The 25,568-nt window shown below is 39.6% G+C and overlaps 1 long non-coding RNA gene across 1 annotated transcript; it reads left to right on the top strand.

Moving 5' to 3' along the window:
* Positions 1–2,103: 2,103 nt before the first annotated feature.
* On the top strand, positions 2,104–24,056 carry LOC124282359. The gene is made up of 5 exons (XR_006900135.1): positions 2,104–2,116; positions 2,702–2,704; positions 7,844–7,969; positions 19,945–19,947; positions 24,047–24,056. It is a non-coding gene; the product is annotated as an uncharacterized LOC124282359 (long non-coding RNA).
* Positions 24,057–25,568: the final 1,512 nt, after the last annotated feature.

Raw genomic sequence — 25,568 nt, 5'->3', positions numbered from 1 at the left:
GAATAGTGATTGTTAATAAGTAAGAGATAGAGTTGAAGTGAGTGAGTGAGTTAATATTTAACGTCACATATTTCAGCCATATCGTGACGAGAACATTGAAATGGAATATGTATATATTATAAAACCTGTCATCGAAGGACAGTAAAGCACCTAGAGTATCACAGATATATATGTAAAACTAGTAATTGAATCTAAAACATTTTAACCATAGGGGACAACACAATCTAAAAATGGGCTATAGATCGCTAACAACTGAAGGTAGATCACCATACTAGGGACCATGGGGACTTACAGTACATTTGCTTCCTGCATGGGCCCTAGCTGGATTTATATCATCCCCTCAGCCGTTAGCAATTAAGACATATCTAGCCATACATTAAAATTACAAATATTCTACGATTAAAAAACGAAAAGTTGAAATTTACTTTGAATGTTTTGGGACTTACGTACCCTCTCAGGAGGACAATAATTTTACAGTACTTTAACCCCCCTCGAGGATACAGCCACTAACAATCTATGTTACTCATTCAAACTTCCAATCATAAAATATTTAGCTATTTACAAATCTGTTAACAAATTTAATTCTTTTAAAAAAGCAATAATTAAATGAGGACTTATATTAGTAAAAAGATCCTTCATAGTTCGGGATTTGAAATAGATATCCCTTGTGATGGAGTACTCAACGCAGTCAAGCAAGACATGCTTGACCGTGATTCGTTCATCACAAGGGATACAAAACGGAGGATCCTCACCTTTTAATAGGTACTCATGCGTATATCTAGTGTGGCCAATACGACATCGTCGCATAATGACCTCTTTAAATCTGGACTGACAACCCAAGTAAGTGTAACCGATATAGGGTTTTATTGCATGTAATTTATTGATACCTACTTGGATGTCCCACTTCTTCTGCATCAGATCACGGATGTAGGTTCAAATGCAAGCTTTGTAATCAGAGTAAGGAAGAAGAAGTGGTGTCACAGATTTGTTGAGTGCTGCCTTGGCAGAAAGATCGGCTATTGTATTCCCCGAAATGCCAACGTGACTGGGTAACCAACAGAAGACGATGTCGCATTGGCCAGTAGCAAGTTCATTATATAACTCAATAATTTCTATTAAAAGTGGATGTTTACAGGAAAAGTTTTTAATAGCCTGAAGACAAGAAAGAGAGTCTGAAAATATTATATATTGTTTATGTTTGGAATGTCTTTGGATATATTTAAGAGCTGTTAAGATGGCGTTTGCTTCCGCTGTAAAAATAGAACTGTTATCAGGTAGTCTAGAAGATATTGTTCTGGATCCAATGACAGTGGCACATGCCACTGCGCCACCGTCCTTGGACCCATCTGTAAATAAGGATTTGTATGTATTATATTTGATTTTTAATTGATTATATTCTTGTTTATATTGTAATTCATTAGTTTCAGATTTCTTAAACTTTGTCAGAGTTAGGTCAACTTCAGGCCTCACCAGTTGCCAAGGAGGAGAAGAAAGAAGACGAGAAGGAGATATATTTTCCAGCTCAATGCCGGCAGCAGAAAGAAATGGTTTAATTCGTAAACCAAGAGGCGGAACAAGAGAAGGCTTTTTGTTGTACAACTCCTCATAAAGAGGATGGAAAACACAGTTAAATGCACGATTAGACTCGTTAGAATAGAGTTTTGTTATATACTGTAAAGATAGTTTGATACGACGTTGGGTAAGGGATGGCTCATCAGCCTCAACATAGAGACTATCAATAGGAGAGGTTCTAAAGGACCCAAGACAAAGTCTTAGGCCTTGGTGGTGGACAGAATCAAGTAGTTGTAGGTTGCTTTTGCAGGCCCCACCATATACGATGGAGCCATAATCAAGTTTCGAGCGGACCAATGATCGATATAGGTGGAGGAGGGTAGTTTGATCCCCTCCCCACTTTGAGTTGGAAATAACTTTCAACCAATCAAGGGCCTTCAGGCATTTAGCTTTAAGTGATTTAATATGCGGAAGAAAAGTTAAATGAGAGTCGAAAATTAGACCCAAGAACTTGGCCTCCTTGACAACTTTTATCGGAGTGCCACTTAAAGATAGTTCAGGGTCTTTATGGGGCTTATATTTTCTACAAAAATGTATACAATTAGTTTTGGATTTAGAAAATTTAAAACCGTTTTCAAGACACCATTTATCTATTTTATTTAAACACAACTGCAGTTGCCGTTCAATAGTATGCATATTTTTACCACGACAAGAAATGTTAAAATCATCCACAAAAAGTGATCCATCAATTGAATCATTTAAAACCTTTGATAAACTGTTGATCTTAACACTAAACAAAGTGACAGACAAAATACTGCCTTGAGGGACACCCTGATCTTGACTGTAATGATCAGACAGGGTAGTCCCCACTCGGACTTGAAATTGTCTGTCTTCTAAAAACTGTGATATAAAAAGGGGTAAACGACCCCTCAAACCAAAATCATGGAGATCTTTCAAAATTCCATATTTCCATGTCGTATCATATGCCTTTTCAAGATCGAAAACAATCGACACAGAATGTTGTTTTTTTAGCATGGATTTTTTGATGAAAGACTCCAATCGTACCAAATGATCGATGGTACTACGATTTTTCCGGAAACCACATTGAATGTCAGTGATGAGGTTGTTGGTTTCCAGGTACCAAACTAGACGATTATTAACCATACGTTCCATTGTCTTGCAAACACAGCTAGTTAAAGAAATTGGTCTGTAATTAGACGGATCTGTATGATCCCGGCCAGGTTTAGGAATAGGAATGATTATGGCATTGCGCCATGATGGTGGGAAATTACCAGAAGTCCATATACTGTCAAAGATATTTAATAATGTTTCTAAACATGATTCAGGGAGATGTTTAAGAAGCTGATAATGAATATCAGCTCATGAATGGAAAAGATTTCATTATAATCCTCCCCATTATCTGAATTAAAATAAATTTTCTTTTTTTCTGGCTGGTTTTTAAATTTCTGAAAAGTTGGTGAATAATTGGATGAGGAGGAATGTTTGGCTAAAGTTTCGACTAATTTGTTAGCAATATCAGATTTTTCTGTTAAAAAAGAGACACCCTCCTTAAGATGGTGCACACTACATTTGGAACCTTTACCTTTTATCTTCTTCACCATATTCCATACCTTAGAAATAGGTGTACGTGAGTTAATTTTAGAAACATAATTTCGCCATGACTGTCGTTTATTTTGTTTAAATGTACGACGAGCCTTGGCGTTTGAAATCTAAAATTGGTTTAAGTTATGGACTGTTGGGTGCCGACGGAAATATTTTTCTGCCTTTTTCCTAGCCTTTCTAGCTTGTTTGCAGTCAATAGTAAACCATGGCTTACGGATGTGTGGGACCATAGAGGACTTGGGAATACAATCATCAGCAATCATATTTAATTCATCAGAAAACATCTGAATAGGATCAGACACAGTTAGAAAGAATTCGGGTTTTAATCTGGTATGGCATAAGGTCTCGAACATAGACCAATCTGCCTTGTTAAAGTTCCACCTGGACGATGGTGCAGCATCACTGGGGTTTATGGCTGAAAGAATAGTGGGAAAATGGTCACTTCCACAAGAGTCATCATGGACCGACCAGTCAAATTCGTTATATAAATTAGAGTCCACAACGGACAGATCCAGAGAGGAGTACGAACCAGTTGCAGGATGAAGATATGTGTCAGAGCCATCATTGAAAATGCATAAATCATTATTTGAGAAGAAATCCTCGAGTATCTTCCCTTTTGCATTGGTCGTGTTACTACCCCAAAGTGGGTTATGACCATTTAAATCTCCCATTATAATGCAAGGTTTTGGGAGCTGATCATAGAGCATCTGAAGATCACATTGCTGTATAGAAGATGATGGTGGTATATATAGTGAACACAAAGTAAGTACAACATGTAGTGTCACGCGGACAGCAACGACTTGAAGAGGGGTATTAAGTGAAATAGCGCTATGAATCGTGTCCCGACTCACCAGAATAGAATATCCCCCAGTGGCCTTATCACCAGCTGGAGAAAAACGATGGTAGGAATCACAATTCCTTCAATCAAATTTATCTGTAGATTTCAGGTATGTTTCTTGTAAACATAGTGCTGATGGTCTGAAATCCTGGATTAAAAGCTGTTAATCATTATAATTGGTCCTGAGACCTCTACAGTTCCACTGTAGAATATGTGAAGACATTACCTTTTAGGAGGATTAATTGGCGATCTTCCCCGCCCTTTCCTGGAGGGTGCGGGGCTATGTGTTCTCTGACTACTGATGTCAGACACATCCATATCCTCAAGTGAACCGTATTTGTTGAACAACTGGATCTTGTTATCAGATCCTTTAGATCTCCTGCCACTTTGGGGATGTTTGGATTCCGGGATTGGTTTGTTTTTGTTTTTTACCACTTGTTTTACATTTGTTTCTAACTGTGTGATCATAGACGACTGAGATGATGGTAGATCGTGGGGAGGTGTTTGTGAACTGGCCGATTCCACAACAGGAACTGTTGCTGCAGTGATAGAGACTGAAATTAACTTAGGAGCGTCGGTTTCAGTCCATGTATAATCGGTCTGACAACCAATTGATGTACATGGAACGTGTTGCGGAACAGACTGTGAAATTGGTCGAGTAACGGCTGCAGAATGGGAACTGTGTATGGACTGTTCTTCACCCAGAACAATCTTCTTCGCATCTTGAAAAGATACATTCCTTTCATGTTTGATTTTCATGATCTTGGATTCGCGTTTCCATATGGGGCAATCTTTGGAAGAGGAAACGTGATTACCGCCACAGTTGACACATGAAGGATCTTTGTTACATTCAGTACTGTCATCACAGTTACCGCCACAACGATTGCAAGCAGCGTCTTTATTGCACGTTCTAGATCCATGTCCATAATGTTGGCATTTGTAGCATTTCAGAGGATTAGGGATGTACAGATCCACTTTGATATTACAATATCCAGCTTTAATTGTGTTAGGTATTTTGGAAAGACCAATGGTAAACAGATACGTGTTGGTCTTAATGATCGCACCATGTCGTTTGGAAGAGAAACGTTTTACAGATATAACATGTTGGCTCTTTAGTTCTTCCAAAATGTCATCCTCAGTCATGTCAGCAAGTAAACGACCACTATCTCGCACTATCCCCTTACAGCTGTTCAAGGATCGGTGTGGGGAAACCACAACTTGAACATTTGCGAGGGTCTTGGCGGAAAGAAGATTGACAGCCTGTTTCTGTCGTCTACATTGAATAAGTAGACAACCACTGCGTAATATTTTGGCATCTTCAACATCGCCAGCAATGCCCTGAATAGCCTTCTCAATGGCAAAAGGATTCAACTTGAGTGGAGTGCCATCCTGAGTTGAGATAACCAAGAATCTGGGCCAGTTTTCAAAAGTCACAGAAGGCGTTCTTGGCCTATCTGCATCACACAAATCATTTGACTCATACGAGCGTTTTTTTCATCGGGGGTTCCATGGTTGTAGTGATTTTGGTTCATCCTCCTGGCTCCCCACCCACCATGGAGTGTCAACAAGGACGATGCCCCATGCCTGTGGGTCTCCAACAGGCGGCACCAGGGATACCAGGGGGATATACTCAAGTAGAAACATTAACAAACAATTTTTCTACCAGATTGGCCCATGAGCCACCGCCTTCTGGCATGTTAGACTCTAGGCAAGTAATTTTGTATTTGTTGATATTAAGCAAGTGAATAGTACAAGTACATTTTTACCAAGTCCACAAAGTAATCAATGAATAATTAGATATAAGGTGTGCAAGACAAAATACAATGCACAGGGCTTGGCGTGACCAGCCGATTGATAGAACCGGGCCAGTTCTACCACCCGTCTAGGTGAAGTAAGGGTCGAAGTGGTGTATTGGGCAAAGGAACACTGTTCCTGGAGCCCTTGCCCTCAACCACCAGAGTCCCGTCCTCCACCGACACAGGGGCGCAACCCACGGCAAACAGGTTGGTGGACCTAATATCCCCCCGGGTCCACAACGGGGGGTTTGAAGGGCGCTTAGCGTTACCCAGCACCCACCACGAGGAGGTGGCCCTTCATGGGTGCCAGATAGAGTTGAAATAAACGATAGGTGACATAAAAGGGGGCCTAGGGGGTGGGGAATGGGGGTGGAATGGGGACGGTGAGTTTTGAACACGTATAGCATAGGGGGCAGATATTTAAATGCAGTTAAGCTGCATAAGTTATATAAGGGGCTATATAAAGAATGAATAAAAAAGGAGTTAAGTTGGACGGGGATAGGGGGCTGAGGGGAGCAAGGGAGGCGCAATGAGGCATAGGCCGGGTTGAGGGACAAGCGGTGGTAGTGAGCTGGCTGGCGAGTGACCTTGACCTTGGCATTTAGGGCTTGTGACGGGTTGTTACTGCCATGTACAGGAAGTTGTTTTAGTTTTAAAGGTTTGTCGGTGTATACAATGGCACCAGTTCGTGGACAATAACAAGAGTGCAAAACAGAGTGCTATATACTCACTCTGTTACACAATCAGTCCTTATGGATTAAAGAAACGATGCGAATTTTCAAAGTGCTTTGATGAAACCTAGATTCACAAAATAATAAACATGCATAGGACAGTTCTTTCTTCACTTATGTAAACAACCTATGTACATCATTCCCTACTGGCTGCCCATCAACATCCTTAATCCCTTATGTATAAAACCATATACATGTTCTTTACTGGCTTCCTGTCGACCTACTTAATCCTGTGTTATCAACCTCTTCTATTGTATCAAACGACTAATTTTCGCCTCATCCCTCATCTATTGTACAAACATCTCATGTATATATATCACCCAAATTTTACCCCATGTACCACTTGCTTGACGACGACATTAGAATCTATGTCGAAACGTCGCCTATGTAGAATAAAGAAGCTGTATATCCATAACAATAGTCCTCATGCTTCATAAAATTACAGTTTTTTACAAGAAATATGAATAAAAAATTGTCTATCATTTCTATCTACTTTAGAAATTCGATAATAAAACGAAGATTGCCATTATAAAAATGATCCTTAACAGTTTAATGGTCAAATGAGGCCTTATATGTTGAAAGCCGTATGTTGTTATGTGAATGTTAACATTTCTTAACTTAACTGGCTCTAGTGTTGAAATTCATGGATTAAGAGACAAGTTACCAACCGAAATAATTAACTCACAATCAGTAAATTCGTTCAAAACACGATTGCAGGTCAAACAAAGAAATATGCTCTTTGATAAAATCTTTGGATCTAGATTTTGTCAAATAATCCATGCTCGCATCGGGTTGGGTTGAAGTGACTTGAACGCTCATTGTTTTGATAGACATATTTCAAATAATCCGAATTGTGCATGTGGGTATCCGTGGGAAAAGTCTCTCCATTACTTCCTTTCTTGCCCTTGTTATGACTTAATAAGATCAGATTAATATTTCTACACTTATGGGTTTGACTTAAATTCAAATCTCCATGGTAATCAAACTTCAAGCAACATCATGAATCAGCTTATTCTTGACTCTGTTCACCCTAGTATGGTGATCTACCTTCAAATGCTGGCGATCTACAGCCCGTGTTGTATATTGTATTGTCTTCTTTGATTACACTGTTTTACATGCTAGTCTTATGTTCATATCTGTGATACTCTAGTATTTTTTTCTGTCCATCGTCGACAGGTTAAACTCTTCATAATGTTATTTTTTGTATTATATAAATTGTTTTCGTCACAATATGGCTGAGATATTGCCGATGTGACGTTTAATATTAACTCACTCACTCACTTGACTGTTCACAAATACATACTTCTTTCAAATAGATTAAAATTATTCTAAACTGTAACTAGCGAATCGTTTAATGTAATTTTGTAGACTTTTTCCTGTTATTATGCATTTCATGCCTTTGTGGAAATAATTGCTTCTGTACTTTGTTCGAAATTGATCATTGATTGTATTGTATTATATTTTATGGAGTGACGCTCACATAAGCCGTTGGCTTGTTGTGCCAATCCATATTGAATACCTCTTAAAAGGTGAGGATCTTCCGTTTTGTGTCCTTTGTGATGAAAGAATCCCGGTCAAGCATGTCCTGCTTGACTGTATTTTTTTTTCATCACAAGGGATAAGTATTTCAATGTAGCACTGTTAATGTTCATTTAATTATTGAATTTTTCAAAGAAATAGAATTATTTGATAAATTTTGATGAATAGTTTGTAAATAGATATCTATTTTAATATTGGTAGTTTGGGTTAGTAACTGAGATTATTAGTGGCTGTACCCTCAAAGGGGGTTAAAGTATTGTAAAATTATTGTCCTCCTGAGAGGGTACGTAAGTCCCAAGATAGTTCAAAGTTAATTTTTTCACCTACCACTATTTTTAATCGTAGCATGTATGTTATTTTAATCTATGGCTAGATTATCTAAAATTGCCAATAGCTGAGGGGATGGTGTAAATCCAGCTAGGGCCCATGCAGGAAGCAAATGTACTGTAAGTCCCCATGGTCCCTAGTATGGTGATCTACCTTCAGTTGTTGGCAATCTATAGCCGGTTACAAAGAGAAGTGAAATTGTTTGAACGATACCTCGGCTTGCTCTCAGTGAATGGGATGGTTGTGTGACTGTTAACCTTCAAGTGCCTCACATCAGCATTGTATGAGTGAGTGAACGTGGTGTTACGCCACATTTAGCAATACTTCAGCAATATCACAGCGGGGACACCAGAAATGGCCTTCACACATTGTACCCATGTGCGGAATCGAACGCGGGCCTTCGGCGTGAACAGCGGACATTTTAACCACTATGCTACCCCGCCCTTCAGCATTGTTTGGTCCCCATAGCCCGTGATTACATACCATGGAAGGGTCTTGATACTTACTGATACTAAAGATAAAGGGAAATCGAACGCTATGCTTTTGTATACACCATTCTGACTGTGGTGACAGTAGTTTCCTGCGCTGAGACAGTGCGCCTGCTTTCCAGTTTCTTTGGTGGCGAAGCCTCGTTCTTCACCATCATACTCTACAGATTCATGTACGAGACAGTCTAAATATCTCATTTTAAACTTAATGTAACATTAACAATTTCACTGACTGATTACATTCGGGTCTTCCCTTCAAGCAAAGCATAACGCTAGCATGCGAAATAACAGGTTGAGACAGTCCAAATTGTGTCATATATATAAAATCTACAAACAAAACACAACATACTCAGTAAAAGAATAGAGGAAGGTAATTTGTCCCTGGTTGTATTGTCAGAAATCATCGCTGATAACATAATTGTATATGATGTAAACAAGCTTAGCTGCAGACAGTTTCTGTGTCAAATGTACGCTTTACATATTTGCATCCTACATGGGATTCGCGGTTCATTATATCGGAATGTCCCAGTTTACAAATGAGGGAAACACGTGCCAGGGTTATCCTTCACGAATTACCGGTCTGGAAACTATCACCAAGTTACAGCATTAAAGATGCGCCAGCCATTCCGACCATAGCACACGGGTCTCATCCTTTAGTGCGAGACAGCCTTATTTGTTACACCATCATGTCATATTTGTTTGACCATTTTGTAATAAAACCCTTCAACAAAAACGAGTCTGAACTATCCTCAGAAACAAATTTCATTTCATGTGAAGGTTTGAAAAAACTGCTTATATCATATTAATGGACAGATGAAAGGGAAAGGTTGTCCTGCATTGTCAGTGGCAGCCACCAATCTGCCTACAAAGGTAACACTTAACCAAAGGTAACCAGACAATCAAGTGATAGATGGACTTTGCATTCAAGCTGTTCACTACAGCTGTGTTGAGTACAGTAAGTACAGAAAAAAACGCTCTTGAAACAAACATTGTTCACAACACAGTGGTGTCATTATAAATGTTTATATACTCAAGGTGGTATATTTGCATATCCATATATACATAGACACGTGACCTACACAATCAGTGATCGTGAAAAACGGGCCAGGGATAGCGCCAGCAGCTTCTTTCAGATGATACACTGAAACGGCCGACGTCTTACACCCTTGACGATTCGATGATTTAGTCCTTGATATGTAAGTATGATGCTCCCGTAATGTCAAGACAAGCAGCGCCCTTTATGTCTGTACATTTCACAGCGCTTGAGGTACAGTCCAGCAATTTCTTTCTACCATAAAGAGCCTCATAACACTCGTACTCAAACTTCTAAAAGAGCCTGCATGTTCGAGGTCTAACTTGGCATCATCATTATTGACAGTGACTCTTATTTGAAGGGGCGGTGGGGTAGTCTAGTGGTTAAAGCATTGGCTCGTCACGCCGAAGAACCGGGTTCGAATCCCCACATGGGTATATTGTGTGAAGCCCATTTCTGTTGTCCCCCGCGGTGATGTTGTTGGAATATTGCAGCGTAAAACCAAACTCACTCAGTCTTATTTGAAAATACGCTCCTCATACAATCTGAATCACGCGCTATGTTTCCTTAACTGATCTGATCGGTTTGCATGGTCCGTTGTATGATGCTAGTCAGTCATGGATTATTTTGACGTTGAATGCAAAACATATTTTCATCTCCATCTTGGCCGATCTTTTTCACAGATCGGTATCTCAAACTGACATGAACATAAAAAGACGTTTCTGGTAGGTCTTCATTTTTACCAATGCCGACTTTGCTATATACTAACTTGGCTCCCCGTTACATCTAGCTTTGCGTTTGGAAATCGAACACAAATTTCTCTTTGTGCTCTCATTTGATGATCTTGTACAACTCCAGAATACGATCTGTGTAACAACAAAATAACGGAAGTTCACTCCAACACTTTGTAAACAAGACAAAAACTTGATCACAGCTGCCATTTCGCCCCAGCAGTAATTTTGAGATGAGGACAACTGCATGCTACTTTATACATACAAATGCAATGCTATTATGTAACATATTTTCTGAAATTTCGATTGAACATATCGTTTAGGTTGAGATTTTGTGGGTTTTCGTCATTGATATTGCGTTACTTTTGGTATCACACATCTAGCCTTCCACCTGGCATACTAGCATCAGAGTATAGTGCTTCGTAGTACTGCATTTTTTTACATGAACATCAATTTCGAAGTCCATACTAAAATGTTTCAGCACCAATGGCTACGCCAGCGGAGAAAGCAATGGCGGCAGGGATCACTATTGACCTCATCATGTTTGAAGGATTTGTCCAGTCTGCGATGATAGTGGACAACTTGAAGAAATTAAAGGATCTTCCCATCCGTGACGATGACATATTTATCTGTACCTACCCGAAGTAAAGGTAAATACCTGTAATGAGTAATGTCATTAAAATGTTTCTCTGTTTGGCGCTCAACCGCAAGAATGTAGATACCCAAGCTCTAAGTATTCAAAGGGGTATTCAAAACTACTCAGGAACATGACTATATGCCACTAGAGAAAAGCTACATGCAGACGTTGGGACAAGTTGTGCACGTGTTCGCTCGTCGCACAGTTGGCCCCGAGTTTTATTTCCCTAGAAGTGTAACATGTAATTCCACGTTGTGGTGCCAAATATGTCACTTTGGGGACAATTGCTACTGTCGCCTAATATCGTCGCCTCTCACACGTTTACTAATGCACCTCAATTCATTCCGGTTAAGCATGCATATTCACTCAATATATAATTTGTAATATACATGATGAATAGTTTCAATGAGTCAGCATTGCCCATTGTAAGTTGACCTGCATAAACTAGTATGCCTTTCGCAGTTCTGTTCCAGTTTGTTAAAGAGAAGCTCAGACTATACAAGACACCTGTCAATGAAACATTCAACTGATTTTAATAACTTTCAACAACAACAACAACAACAAAGCAGAAGGACGGTAAAACAGCTAGATTATCACAGATATAAAATTAAACTTAATTAACGTTATTAAATCTAAAACATTTTAACTAGAGAGTACAATACAATATTTAAAAAAAATACTGGCTATAGATTGCCAACAACTGAAAGTTGATCACCAAAATAGGGACCATTGGGACTACAATACATCAGCTTCATGCATGGCCCCTAGCTGGATTAACATCATCCCTTCAGCCGTCAGCAATTGTCGACCAATTTAGCCATATATTAAACTAACAGAGATACTACAATTAGAACCTGGTAGATATACAAATACTTGGAAAGACATGGACTTACCTATGCTCTCAGGGGGACAATAATTTTACGGTACTTCAACCCCCTTCAAGGGTTCTGGAGTGATTGAGTGAGTTTAGTTTTACGCCGCACTCAACAATATTCTAGCTATATGGCGGCGGTCCGTAAATGGTCGAGGCTTAACCAGACAGTCAAGTGATCCACAGCATGAGCATTGTGATACGATGACATGTGTCAAACACTTCAGCCATCCGATCCCGTTTGTCGCCTCTCACGCCAAGCATGGGTAACTGAAGCCCAGAACTAACCCGGATCTTCATTCATGTGTTCTGGAAGGGGTATCGTTTTAGGTGGGGCGTTATGGTATGGGGTGTGATAAAGGATGGAGCAAGAGCGCCAGTGACTGATATTAAGGGTAATGAAATGTTGTGAGGTACCGCGACGTGATTAGCTAATGGGCGATGTGCGGCTTTCATGGCAGAATGGCCCGGGAGTTCAACGCGATAACGCTAGATCACACATTGCTAGAGTTGTCAATCAGTATCTTAATCAAAACAAAGATAATGTGTTACCCTGACCCGCAAGATAAACAGATTTGTCACCCACTGAGCATGCCTGGGATAAAAATGGAGCGACGTTTACGACATCTCCGAATCCTAAAAAAAACGTCAAAAAGAAATACATAGATAAAACATGAATACAAACATGAAATAAAAATATGTAAAAAAGGAGAAATCCTTCAGGACTTTAATCGACGCTTGGTGACTTCAACGAGGCCTGCATCAATGCACAAGGTGGACACACCCGCGTCTGTGAACTTGCATGTGATCCCCTCTTGCATATGCCAGGTAAGCTGTTTTTATGGACTGTTGGTCATTACCATACCTTGGAACATTTGTCGTTCCATTAAATGTAGCAGGAGCGTTTGTGTCTTCAAACCTTAAAACCTCGTAAAAAGCCAAATATTAGATTTAAGGTCATGAAAGCTACCCTTCTGTCCTCCAGTTGTCGGGAATCTGGAGCCCGTTTTTATATTGCAATATCTTCAATAGTGATATCCCTTTTAAGTTGCATGCTAGCTTTAAATCTATATCTGACACATTGTAGTTTCTATAAATATATAACTTTCACAGTCACGATATGACTGAAATACTCCCGATGCAACTTTAAATGTTAAATAAATCCTTAGTTTGGAACTTCATATATTTCATTATCGTTCATCAAAGACTGATTCAGTATGCTTACAATCTCTTTCATGTATATTTAACTACATGACCTGATTTTAGCAAAAACGACATCCAAAGAATTGCAACTTATGGTCAACTCTTCAATATGGCTTATTTGTTGTGAAAATAGAATCTCAGAACCCGAACGATAGATCCAATATGCACGAGGTCGTGAAACTACTTCTAAATTTCTAATTGTTGTATCCATTCGGCATTCTAGAAGTTGGTGAGTCAGTAATGAAGTATACGAATTTATGGATAACAACCTCTTTTGGCGTAGATTCTCACACCGTTATCAAGATAGGAGACTTAGCTTCCTCATGGGCCAAACTAAGAGAATTAGCTTGATAACGGTGTAAAAAGCTACAGCAAAACGTCTTTCCATGCAATAAACAAGAAGTTGTCATCTATAAAGTCGTGTGAGTCATTATTCCCCATTCTTGCCTCAGCAAACATAACTCTATCACAGTATAATATCTCTATATATGCGCATACGACATCTTTGTACGACATATGACAACCTCATACCGGAACCATGGCTGCTGTTCATAGCAGATATTTCAGCAATAGTTGAATATGGATAATTAACTATGAGAAATACATGTTAACTCCAAAATTACTGCTGCCATGTTGAAAAGGAACTTTTAGTCTCAGAGGAAACCATGAGTCTATCACAGTGACGGAATATAAGCTTGGAAAGATTGGGTCGGTTACTGGAGACATAGTTTATATAATGTAGAGTTTGGATGTACGGAAGCAGATTATAACTGATATTTTTTAACCACAGATCAGTACTGATATGAAACCAAATCTTTGATTGTAATACAGAAGAATAATGACAATTATTATGGATATACTTTTTTTATACTGTGGATGCGACGTTTCGACATAGGTTCTAATGTCGTTGTCAAGCAAGTGATACATGAGTAACAATTGAGAGAACATATTCAGGAGTTGTTTATACAATAGATGAGGTTGATGTACAACGTGTATATGAGAGATTGAGTACATTGATAGGAAGCCAGTAGGGTGATATACTGACTGAATTAGAACTTATACAACTGATAGGTATCCAGGTGGATTGTAGCTAATACAATGGATGGGGTTGATGTACATAGTTGGAATGAAACAGGTAATGTACACAAGAAGTATTGTTGATTACTTTATAAAGTGATGGTAGGCATTGGGAATGTAATATCCTTCATCTCTGTTGAGGGCGTGTCCTATCTTCTTGATGTGTACTGCTTCTAAACGTTTACGAGTAAGTGGACTAAACGGTTTGACAACTGTGACTTATCTTTGTATGTGAATGAGTGAGTGAGAAGGTTACAAGTTAACGTCACCTCGCCAATATTTCAGCCATATAGTGACGAGAAAGGTTTGGCATACATAATAAATACAAGTTGTTAAATAACCAGTGATCAGAGGACTGTAACATGACTAGAATATCACAGATGGTGTTTAAAACTAGCAAGTAAATGTAAAGCTGTTATATTTCCGGAGACAATACAATACAGAAGCAGGCTATAGGTCGCCAACAACTGGACGTAGATCACCGTACTAGCCTCCATGGGCACTTACAGTGCTTTTGCTACCTGCATGAACCCTAATTTGTAGTTTGACTTAGCCGCTGGTTATTGAAGCAAAATGTTGTCATAGTTTGAAATAACCAAAATACTACATTTGAAAAATCTGGTAAGTTTAAATTTTAGTATGAACATTTTGGGACCTACGTACCCTCTCAGGAGGACAATAATTTTACGATATTTTAACCCTTTTGAGGATACAGCCTCAAACAATTTCAGTTGATAATTCATACTACCATTCCTAAAAATATAATTTATCTATTTACATAACACATTGTTCAAAATGTATCTAATAATTATAATTCCTTTAAAAAACAATTTTTAAATGATAATTAACACTATTAAACAGATCCTTAATTGTTTAGACATTGAAATACTTATCTCTTCAAATACTTATCCCAGGACATGCTTGACCGTGATTCTCTCATCACAAGGGATACAAAATGGAGCAGCTTCACTTTTCAATAAATATTCATGAGCATATCTTGTCTGGCCAATGCGTCATCGTCGCATGATGACCTCTCAAATCTGGACTGACAACCCAAGTAGGTGTTACCGATAGTTGGTTTGATTGCATGTAATTTATTTATACCTACTTGAGTGTCCCACATATTTTGCATCAGATCACGGATATACGATCTAATAGTAGCTTTGTAATCAGTGTATGGGATGAGACGTGGTGTCACAAATTTGTGGAGTGCCGCCTTAGGTGCAAAATCGGCCATTGTGTTAAATTTCAACATGGCTGGGTAACCAACAAAGGACGATATCGTATTGACCAGTAGCAAAATCGTTATACCATTCAATTATTCCATTAAAGTGCATGTTTTCAAGAGAGAGAGGTTTTATAACCCAAAGACACGAAAGAGTCTGATATATTGTTTATATTTAGGGTGTCTATTAGCTGTTAGAATTGCGTTTGCTTCTGCTGTGAAAATAGAGCTATTGCCTGGTAATCTAGAATATATTGTTCTGGATTCAACGACAATGGCACAAGCCACTGCGCCACCATCCTTGGACCCATCTGTAAATCAGGATTTGTATGTATTATATTTACTTTTGTGCACATCAACAAGAAGAAGTTTCTGAAATAATCACACCACACGGATCTTCTCCAACATGTTTCACTTTTATCTTTAGGGAGAAGTGATTAAAGTTGAACGGATTATGTTATGACGTCTCTTTGTCATGACGTCACAATGCAACTGTATACAAATGTTGTATCAGGAGGACGTTTTGTTTTTTTGCGGTGGGTTTCGTAAGCCATGGTAAGTTTGTATTGTTTCATCATCCGGGCTCCCCACCCTCCACGGAGTATCACAAGGACAATGCTAAAAACAAGCGGGTTTCCGGCCTGCATCACCAATGATACCCGGATGATATATGCAAGCAGAATAATACAAAAGTAATTATTCCACCTGATTGGCCCATGAGCCACCGCCTTCTGGGCATACGACTCTAGGCAAAAACATGAAAGTGTGTATTTGAAATTCTAAAGTTCTAAAAATTCGCCAAGACTTAAAAATAGTATGCTACAATTTTCCAAATTGTGTGCAACATTACATAATGTAATGCTCAGGGCTTGGCATGACCAGCCGATTGGTTGAACCGGGCCCATCTAGGTGAAGTCAGGGCCGAACTGGTGTGGTGGGCAATAGGAACATTGTTCCTGGTTCCTATGCCATGAACCACCAGACCCCCGTCCTCCACCGACACAGGGGCGCAGCCCACGGCAAACAGGTTGGTGGGCCAAATATACCCCCGGGTCCACAACGGGGGTTGAAGAGCGCTTAGCGTTACCCAGCACCCACCACGAGGAGGTGGCTCTTCACGGGTGCCTCGTCTTGCTGGAAGATGTGATTTCTGTAACGTCAAAAATGTGGTACAACGTGGGGTCCTGTGACTTAATCAATATAGCGAGCAGCTGTCACGTCATTTCATCATCTTGGACCGAGATTCTGGAACACCACGGTGCCAAATATCTGGTTCAGACCTATTGCACCCCACACTATGATGCTTGGACCACCCCATGAGTCTATTTCAACAACACACACGTTAGAAAACAGTTCCCCACGCCTTCACCTTACTCTCACTCTGCCATCGACTTTCGAAACACAATATTGGCTTTCATGAGAAAAAAACACAGTTCTCCACTGTCGATAACTCAATTTTGATGGTGAGTTGCCCACAGAAGTGGGTTTTGGCGGTGATGAAATATGAGGACAGAACTGCGATATGGGCTGTGACAGTTGTTTTTCCGCGTAAACCTCGGCGCCCTCTATCGGCACTAATGGGTCTTTTGTGAGTCCCAATGGGACGTGCTGTTTCCGTCGATCTGGGGAAGCAATCCTGCAGATGGTGGCGCACCATCTGTCGGTCTTGACGTTGTGATGTTACTGAAGGTCGCGGTTTTGGATGATGTTAGTGACCTGATACCACTCCTGCAGTCGGCAGATTGTCCTAACAAGAACAGTAAAATTATTGGCTACTCTCCGTGCAGTCTGGCCAACTTGCAATCGTCCCAAGACTTCCTCCGATCTCTCGTGCCATGGCGATTGAGTCAAAACATAAATGATTTCAGGCGAGTTTTGAGACTCGCTTTCATTTGTAGGTTTGTCACGATATGCACGTGCATTTTCATTTTTACGAATGTCATACGGAACTTTCTACCACATCTGCGTTTCTAGGTACATTTGGTCGATATGCTTTTTCATCAGAAAACACACTGATATTGGTAATAACTGTTAATTTGGATTGAAAAACATGTTAGCAAAAGGTACAATCATAATCAAAACACCATTTTGTAGGAACAAAATATTGCATTTGGTTTTGAAAGGCGACGTTTCTATTGTGGTTCAGTATAATAATATATATTCATATTTGACAAAATTATTTCATTTGTAGGACATGAATAGATTTAATTTGTGCGAGGATTGTACCAGAGAAACAAGAAGAATGGCTGAATACCTCAGTCGTCCTTTACCGGATCAAACATACACGGATATAACTGAAGCATGCGCTTTCAAGAATCTCAAAAAAAGCTTGCGAGACGATCAAGGATCAGACCTATCACTTCAATTGGCAGCACGGATCGAGCGGATACTTCAGAAAAGGTGATACAAATACAATGGAATGATAGTGGAATATTTTTAAGTCTTGTCCTGAATTTGTCCAGCAATGTTATCGCATCCACGTCAGCCTGATTCATCACATTGGATGACAATGCTTATAAGGAAGCTCTTCTTTAGAATGCGATATAAAATACTGTAAAAAGGGTGCAGCTATTGGCATTCAAGAGGGACACTATATTTAATGTTGAGTTGACTTAAGTTTTTGCTTTACGCTACATGGGCATTATTCCAGCTATATAGTGACGAGATCTAGTCTGAATTCATACACATTTTAAGTACAAAGTCCAAAAGATTTTTAATTTTTTTTTTTTTTAAATTCCTTTAAAACTATATAATCAAGACACTATTATTTACAAACAGAAAACGTCAAAGCACCAAACACAAAAGCAAGCAATCAGTAGACACTATATTAGGACGAAAAACTTACGAAGAAAGTCTATGAGCGATTAAGGTCATATTCAGTTACCTCTGGTCGGAACAAATGGATTCCTGTCTAGTGAAAATTATCAGGTTTCGATACTTGCAGGAAAATAACATTGTATGCGAAGGATCGTTTTATTAGCGTTAACAGGTAAGGTTGGGTATTGCCAAAATTTTCGTATTGCGATATATTGTGATATGTGTTGGCGTATTACAATATATACTGAGTCAAATAAGAAACTTCACAAAATGTAATTTGAAAAATAATGAATAGTTCTTCTCTGATGATACATCTATGTATCCGACATGGGATCCCTATCTTTCGACTCTAGAAAAAGGTTAGCGAAACCCACTCAAACCCATCCATACCTCGTGCAAATGACGTTAGTGCCAAATCAGGTTTTGCACGTGCAGTCGATCACGTGATCTTCGCATCGAAGTTTTCTTCATATGCACGTGTTTGCATTGGCCTCAAGAATTGAAAAAAAACACTTTTAAACCACAGTTCTAACGGTACTTGAAATGCCACGATTGTCAAATGTGCAACGTGAACGTGCCGTTGGCATGTTGCAAGCGAGAAGATCAGTTATTGACGTCGCAAGAGCAATGGGATGCAGCCGTCGTACTGTGTATGACTTGCGAGGTGGTCTACAACAAACTGGCACCACTTCTGATCGCCCAAGGTCGGGTCGTCAAAGTGTGACGTCACGAGCAGAAGACCGTCAAATCGTCCTACGTCACCTACGTGACAGATTTCTGCCAGCTACACGAACCAGGGCTGAGATTTTTAGAGGTCGACTGTCCTCACAGACCATTCGAAATCGGTTCGGGCTGCCAATCTCAATTCTCGACGTCCATATCGTGGGCCAATATTGACGCCGTTTCATCAACGTCAACGTCTGCTGTGGGCACCTCCGATGGACCCAGAGAGACTGGAATCGAGTCGCCTTTAGAAAAGAATCCAGGTTTACCCTCAGATTCGCGGACGGCAGGCACAGAGTCTGGAGACGACGTCGTGAACGGTATGCCCAATGTTGTGTACAGGAAGTCGACAGATTCGGGGGCGGAAGTTGCATTGTATTGGGTAATTTCTGTGGGAACAACCGTTCCCGACTTCTGGTCATCCATGGAAACCTCACAGCTGCTGCTTACCGTGACCAGGTGCTCACCCCTGAACTCGTTCCTTTCATGGCGGCTCATGGCCCAGGTCTACAGTTCCAGCATGATAATGCTCGGCCGCATAACGCGATGTTGACACGAAATTTCCTTCAAAATGCTGGAATCAACGTCATGGACTGGCCATCGAGGTCCCCTGACCTTAATCCAATAGAGCACGTTTGGGATGCACTTGGGAGAAGGCTTCGTGGTCTTAGGAACCAACCTCAGAATTTGCAGGAACTTGGCGCTGCCTTACAAGAGCAATGGCGCAGAATCCCCAACCAAGTGTTCACAAGCATCAGGCAGTCGATGAGGAGACGGTTTTTGGCAGTGGTGAATGCGCGGGGCGGCCATACACGATATTGAACTGAGAAATTTCGCTTTTTTATTCTTGTGACTTGACATTCTGTATACCCATGATTTGGAACGGCGGTGTAGCCTAATGGAACTGATTATGGCACTGTCAGTGTATCGAGTACATCACACAGATCTCAGCAAAGAAATAATAACAATTTAACCATCTTACCATCTCTTGTTCTTTTATAGTGCCCTGAAGAAAGAATGTGAAGTTTCTTTTTTGACTCAGTATATATTGCAATATATTGTGAAAGTTCTAATGTAACTCATGGTTTAAGGTTATGAAATTACTGTTTCCTTCTTTTGAAATAATGTCACTGTCCATTGTCAGGACTCAGTTGTGAGTGTACAAGAGATCAATTGAAAATGTTTCCAACTTGAAGTCTTCGCTCTAAAGTTTGGAACTCGAGAAAAAGCGTCTGCAGCGGCGTCCAACATATCTAAGGAAGTATTCTTCTGAGTTAAAGGACGCGGTGAGAATTATGAATTATTTCTTAAAACTGATCATCCCATATACTATTTCAGAGTTCAGAAAAATGTTCAACCTTGACAATGTCGATACGAGAAAAACACTCTGTGCTTATGCTATCGTTTATTTTCGATTAAGAGTCCAATTTGATCACGGTCGATTACGATTTACGTTCGTTCGTTAACCAGAGTAGTTTTGTCCCTTATGTATTATCTGGTTAGAGATGAATATTACATACATCAGAAGAATAAACAGATAGTTTTATAGGCGAAAGTGGTGACTGGAAGAACTTCTTCACTGTGGCGAAAAGTGAGAGATTCGACAAAATATGAATGGATGAAGTCACCTCTCCTTTGACATCTTCCGGAAACAGTTTCATTTGCAATAAAAACATAAAACTGTATTATTTGTTTATCACGTTTTAATAAAAAAAGCAATAGAAATAAACTTTTATTAAACTGCAACTAGTGAAGTATGGGAGGAAAACAGCACTAAAGAAACCTATGGTCACATCTGTTGGCCTAGATTATATTTCAAGGTTTGCAATCAACGTACCGTTGTGCCCTTGTAAAAGAATGTGCAACCCTATGTGACCTGCCTCACTTCGGGCTCTCCTTAATGAAGCTCAAACGGCGTGATGCCACTGGAAGAATGTTCAAATGCATTTAACTCAACGCATTCACTCACTCTTTGCCTCATGTGAATTCAGATGATAATGCTACTTTCACTTTTCACCTCTCCTGGGCGTAACATGCAATAAATAAAACGGGGGTTCTGGATGTTCAACTTCGTCAAGAAGCACAGATTATCTGGTTTACCGGATTATGAGCCAGAGATAACATCCTAGCAAATTCTGGTACACATGGTCCAAGGGCATGAAATGGAAACATGTTATAAATATTATGTTGGTATAGCTGTTTCCTGTCGAGATGTCTGAGAATCCGGAACAGATGTACACAGATTCTGTTTGACTTTTGATCGCTGACAGATCTGGTCAGTGTGACGGAAAACCATATTTGGATGCATATTAACATGTTGCAGCTTTTTATTTGGAAATAGACAACCGGCATGGGTATGATAAGTCCAATCAAGGACCCATAATCTAATACACTATTTAATCCTCTTGGCACGCTAAACAATCAGGTAGTAGTGATTCTGCGGTGAATCAAACTCTCTAAGCCGGCATGGGTATGAACAGTCCAATCAAGGTCCCTTAATCCTTAATGGCTGGACCAAAATGGTTTAAATTGTTGCACAATTACGAAAGATCAAAGGCATTATAGAGATTGACGACTGTAAATGGCAGCCAGGTTGGAAAATTATCGTCAGTGTCTAATTCGGCACTCTGTATAAACCGGCATGTTATTTCGGTCCCGTGGGGTGCCGGTTTAGACAGGTTTCACTGTATCTAAATTGTTTTGATATAATGTATGAGAAGGGCAAAATGGCTATTCATGACAACTACAAATCAGCTGAAATGAGAATCTGGTCACTGAACCTGTCCAACACAGAATAAAAAATCTATGGTCGTATGTGGGTAAAGTAGACAGGCACTGGATATTGACGCATAGATGTTAACACCAAGTATTTGCTCAAAGTAAAGAACCGAGTACAAACATCTCAAGAATTTACTAGATTTCATCGTCTTTATATTTGGAACTATCATAAGTTATGTTCAGACAATTGTACAACATTTAGGCATGCGCGAATGATCCGAATGCTCGACAGCCGCACGTAATTAGGCAAAGCTCTCGCTGATCACCTCAAGGACGACATTCCAGAAGTTATTCACAGGAACGTTTCTGTGACAAGGTCATTCACAAATCATTGTCGAGGAGACCCATGGATAATTCAGGATCATGCTGTTGCAAATTGAGGGATGCGATAACAGATTTATATATCTTGCAACAGTTTCGGAGAAGTGGTGAAATACGGTTTAAGTAATCTTTTCTAAACGGACCTAAACGTGCTTTGGCAAACATTAAATAGTACATTACAAGTTTTAAAAGGTTGACATATATCATCAAAATGAAGGATGATCACACTTCAATAACATATGGATAACACATACTCCGAAATGCATGTGTGTACATTTTACAATCAATCAACGAAATCAATAATGCGGCAAAAATACAAGATTTTCGACAGAGTTGTTTTAACACATGGGTCACAAGTGCGTCTGCGTGCTTGTGTTTGTCTCTAAGTAGGATGACGGACTTGCTTACAAGTACGCCTCCTATCGGAGAACCTGCCCCACTGTAAACTTCAAACATGCTCACGAAACAATCAGACATAACAAGTGACACTGAGAATCAAGCAGATTCTTCAGAATAGAATTGGAGTTATATTGGCATAAAATCATGAACTTCATATTATCACCTACCTTGCAGACAGATTGATAAGGCGATATCTACTTGAATGAATTAGAACAGACGGGTGAATCCAACTACTCATTCTGAGATCCTTTACAACTATATTCGCAAGTACTGTAGATGTTAAGAAGACAATCGTTATAATATATTTCGACTTTTTCTGATTTTGTGACGTATCAGAATGTAGATGCACCTTGATTCCCACTAAAATCAGAGTGTTACCGCAACATTATTCCTCATACGTGTTCTCGCTGTTTGAAAATAAAACCTTGCAACTTTTGATTAACTGTAAACTTTTACATCACTATGGAGTTTTTCGTTCTACTTATTGCAGAAAAAAAGCGAAAAAAACCCAAAACATTGATAGTAAGACTTAGTAAAAAGATGCATGACGTTCGACAAAAATCGACCCGAGAAGGTCCGGGTTGGAATATTGATCTTCAGTAACCCATGCTTGTCGTAAGAGGCGACTGACGGGATCGGGTGGTCAGGCTCGCTGACTTGGTTGACACATTTCATCGGCTCCCAATTGCGCAGATCGATGCTCATGCTGTTGATCACTTGATTGTCTGGTACAGCCTCGATTATTTACAGACCGACGCCATATAGCTGGAATATTTTTGAGTGCGGCGTAAAACCCAACTCACTCACTCACTCGACAAAAAACATTCTCTTATTGAACCAGAAAATATTAGGTTGTATTGAATAATGTCACACAGTAATATATGCTTGCACATAATCTGCATGCTCTTCATATGTACACAATAATATGAATAGATATGTAACAAAGATGCACAAAGAAGGATTCCATCCTCGGTTGTGTTTAGCTCTGTTTCACCTTCATGGTCAACGCTCAGTACAAATATCGGTTCACGTGCGTTAAAGATGAGCAGAATCGCGTTTACCTAGGTGTGAGTGAGTGAGTTTAGTTTTACACCGTTTATGGCAATATTCCAGCAATATCACGACGGGGGACTCCAGAGATGGGCTTTACACATTGTACGTATCTGCCGAATCGAACCTGGGTGTACAGCGTGGCGAGAGAATGTAATAATTACTAGGCTACCCCACCGCCCCATTTACTAAGGATAATCCACACATTAACAATGATGACAAAACAACAGAGTTTGACTAACATTCTCTTTATACAAACTATTACAAAGGCGTAATGATGTCCGTGATGTTGTGTGCATCAACATCCCCGGATTCACCATCTTTGAGGTACTCACATGTATTTTGTACAATGATGTCAAAGAACATTAACGGGTCTTGCTCAAACAGTGTTTGAACAGGGATACAACATTCAATGAATGTTTCATTAAGCTTATGGCTGGCACGTTGGCGACACAGCGAAAACTTTCGCACAAGTGACAAAATTATCTCACCCCGACTTGTACCATATGTTCTTGTCTTTCTTCAGGTGACTTGCCTTTGCATGTGTTAGTGACGAGTTCCACTGGTAGGACAGGAAGCGCTCACATGTGATACCGTCACCATTGACAGTGCTCGTGATCGCACAATCGATTCCAGTTTTAGAAGATAGAAAGGCTTTCTCACACGTGTATATATGTAACATTTGCAGATATGGTTGGAAATATATGTATTGCATGCATGTACTACATTGATGCAAATACAACGCATTCAGCTTGACACCTTTTAGTAACCTCAGTTCATTTTAGGGGCAAAAGATATACACTGGTACCCAGAGACGTGTTGAAGATACGCCGCACATCTGTGAATGATAACTGCTAGGGACGATGTTTATACTTTGCATCCAGTTTGATATTTTTTTCGGTATACTGTGTTACAAAAAACAAAAGTCGATATAATAATGGAATAGAATAATGACAAAAGATCTGTATGAATTGCTATGCTTAAGTCAGCTCCAGTATATATACACAAAACCAAGATCGTTTTTGCCATCTCGTGCCAGATCGATTAGAGATATTACACAAGGTAACTTCAGGTCACAGGGTACACATTTCAGCACGTGTCACTCACACCGTCCACTGATGCCAACTCATTAAGATACTGTTCATTGAAAGTCATGTAAGTGTGAGTCATGCATAATTTTCATTGAAAGCAACACAGTTGTAACATTCAGCTCCGCAGTCACAGCGGCTTGCAGTTAAGGTAGGGGAAGGGTTTTAAAAGTCAGCATTATGTGTAAATTCTTATATCTACCAGATTTTAATCGTAATACATATGGTATTATAATTTAGGGATAGATTCATCTGCACTTGCTAACTCCTCAGGGGATGGTGTAAATCCTTCTGGGGTCCATGCAGGTAGCAAATGTACTGTACGTCCCCGTGATCCCTATTATGGTGATCTACCTGCAGTCTATAGCATGTTCTTATGTTGTCATGTCATCTATAGTTCAAATGTTATAGATTTAATTACTAGTTTAATTCATATCTCTGATAATCTACGTGGTTGTTATACTGCCCTTGGTTGACCGTTATGAATAACTAACTTGATTTAGTCACCTTATGACTGAATTGTTGCCGATTTGACTTAAATTCTTAACTCACTCTCTTACTCACTTGTCCATACATAATCAGTATTTACTAGGAATCCATAGGCACATTCATATTATACACTTCTAGTCGAACTATTCATCAGTAAACATTTTTTGTAACTTTCCCTGCCCGGATTCGGGTTCAGTCTACAGTGTCGATGACTCATCTTCGCAGATATATCATCCTTGAAACTTTGGTCGCACTTTGCCAAGATGTCAACC

This window comes from Haliotis rubra, unplaced genomic scaffold (assembly GCF_003918875.1).
Source record: "Haliotis rubra isolate DU_JTF1 unplaced genomic scaffold, ASM391887v1 Scf299, whole genome shotgun sequence".
NCBI classification, from domain to species: domain Eukaryota; kingdom Metazoa; phylum Mollusca; class Gastropoda; order Lepetellida; family Haliotidae; genus Haliotis; species Haliotis rubra.
The sequence above is the reverse complement of the archived record's forward strand: the minus strand, read 5'-3'. Positions and strand labels throughout refer to the sequence as shown.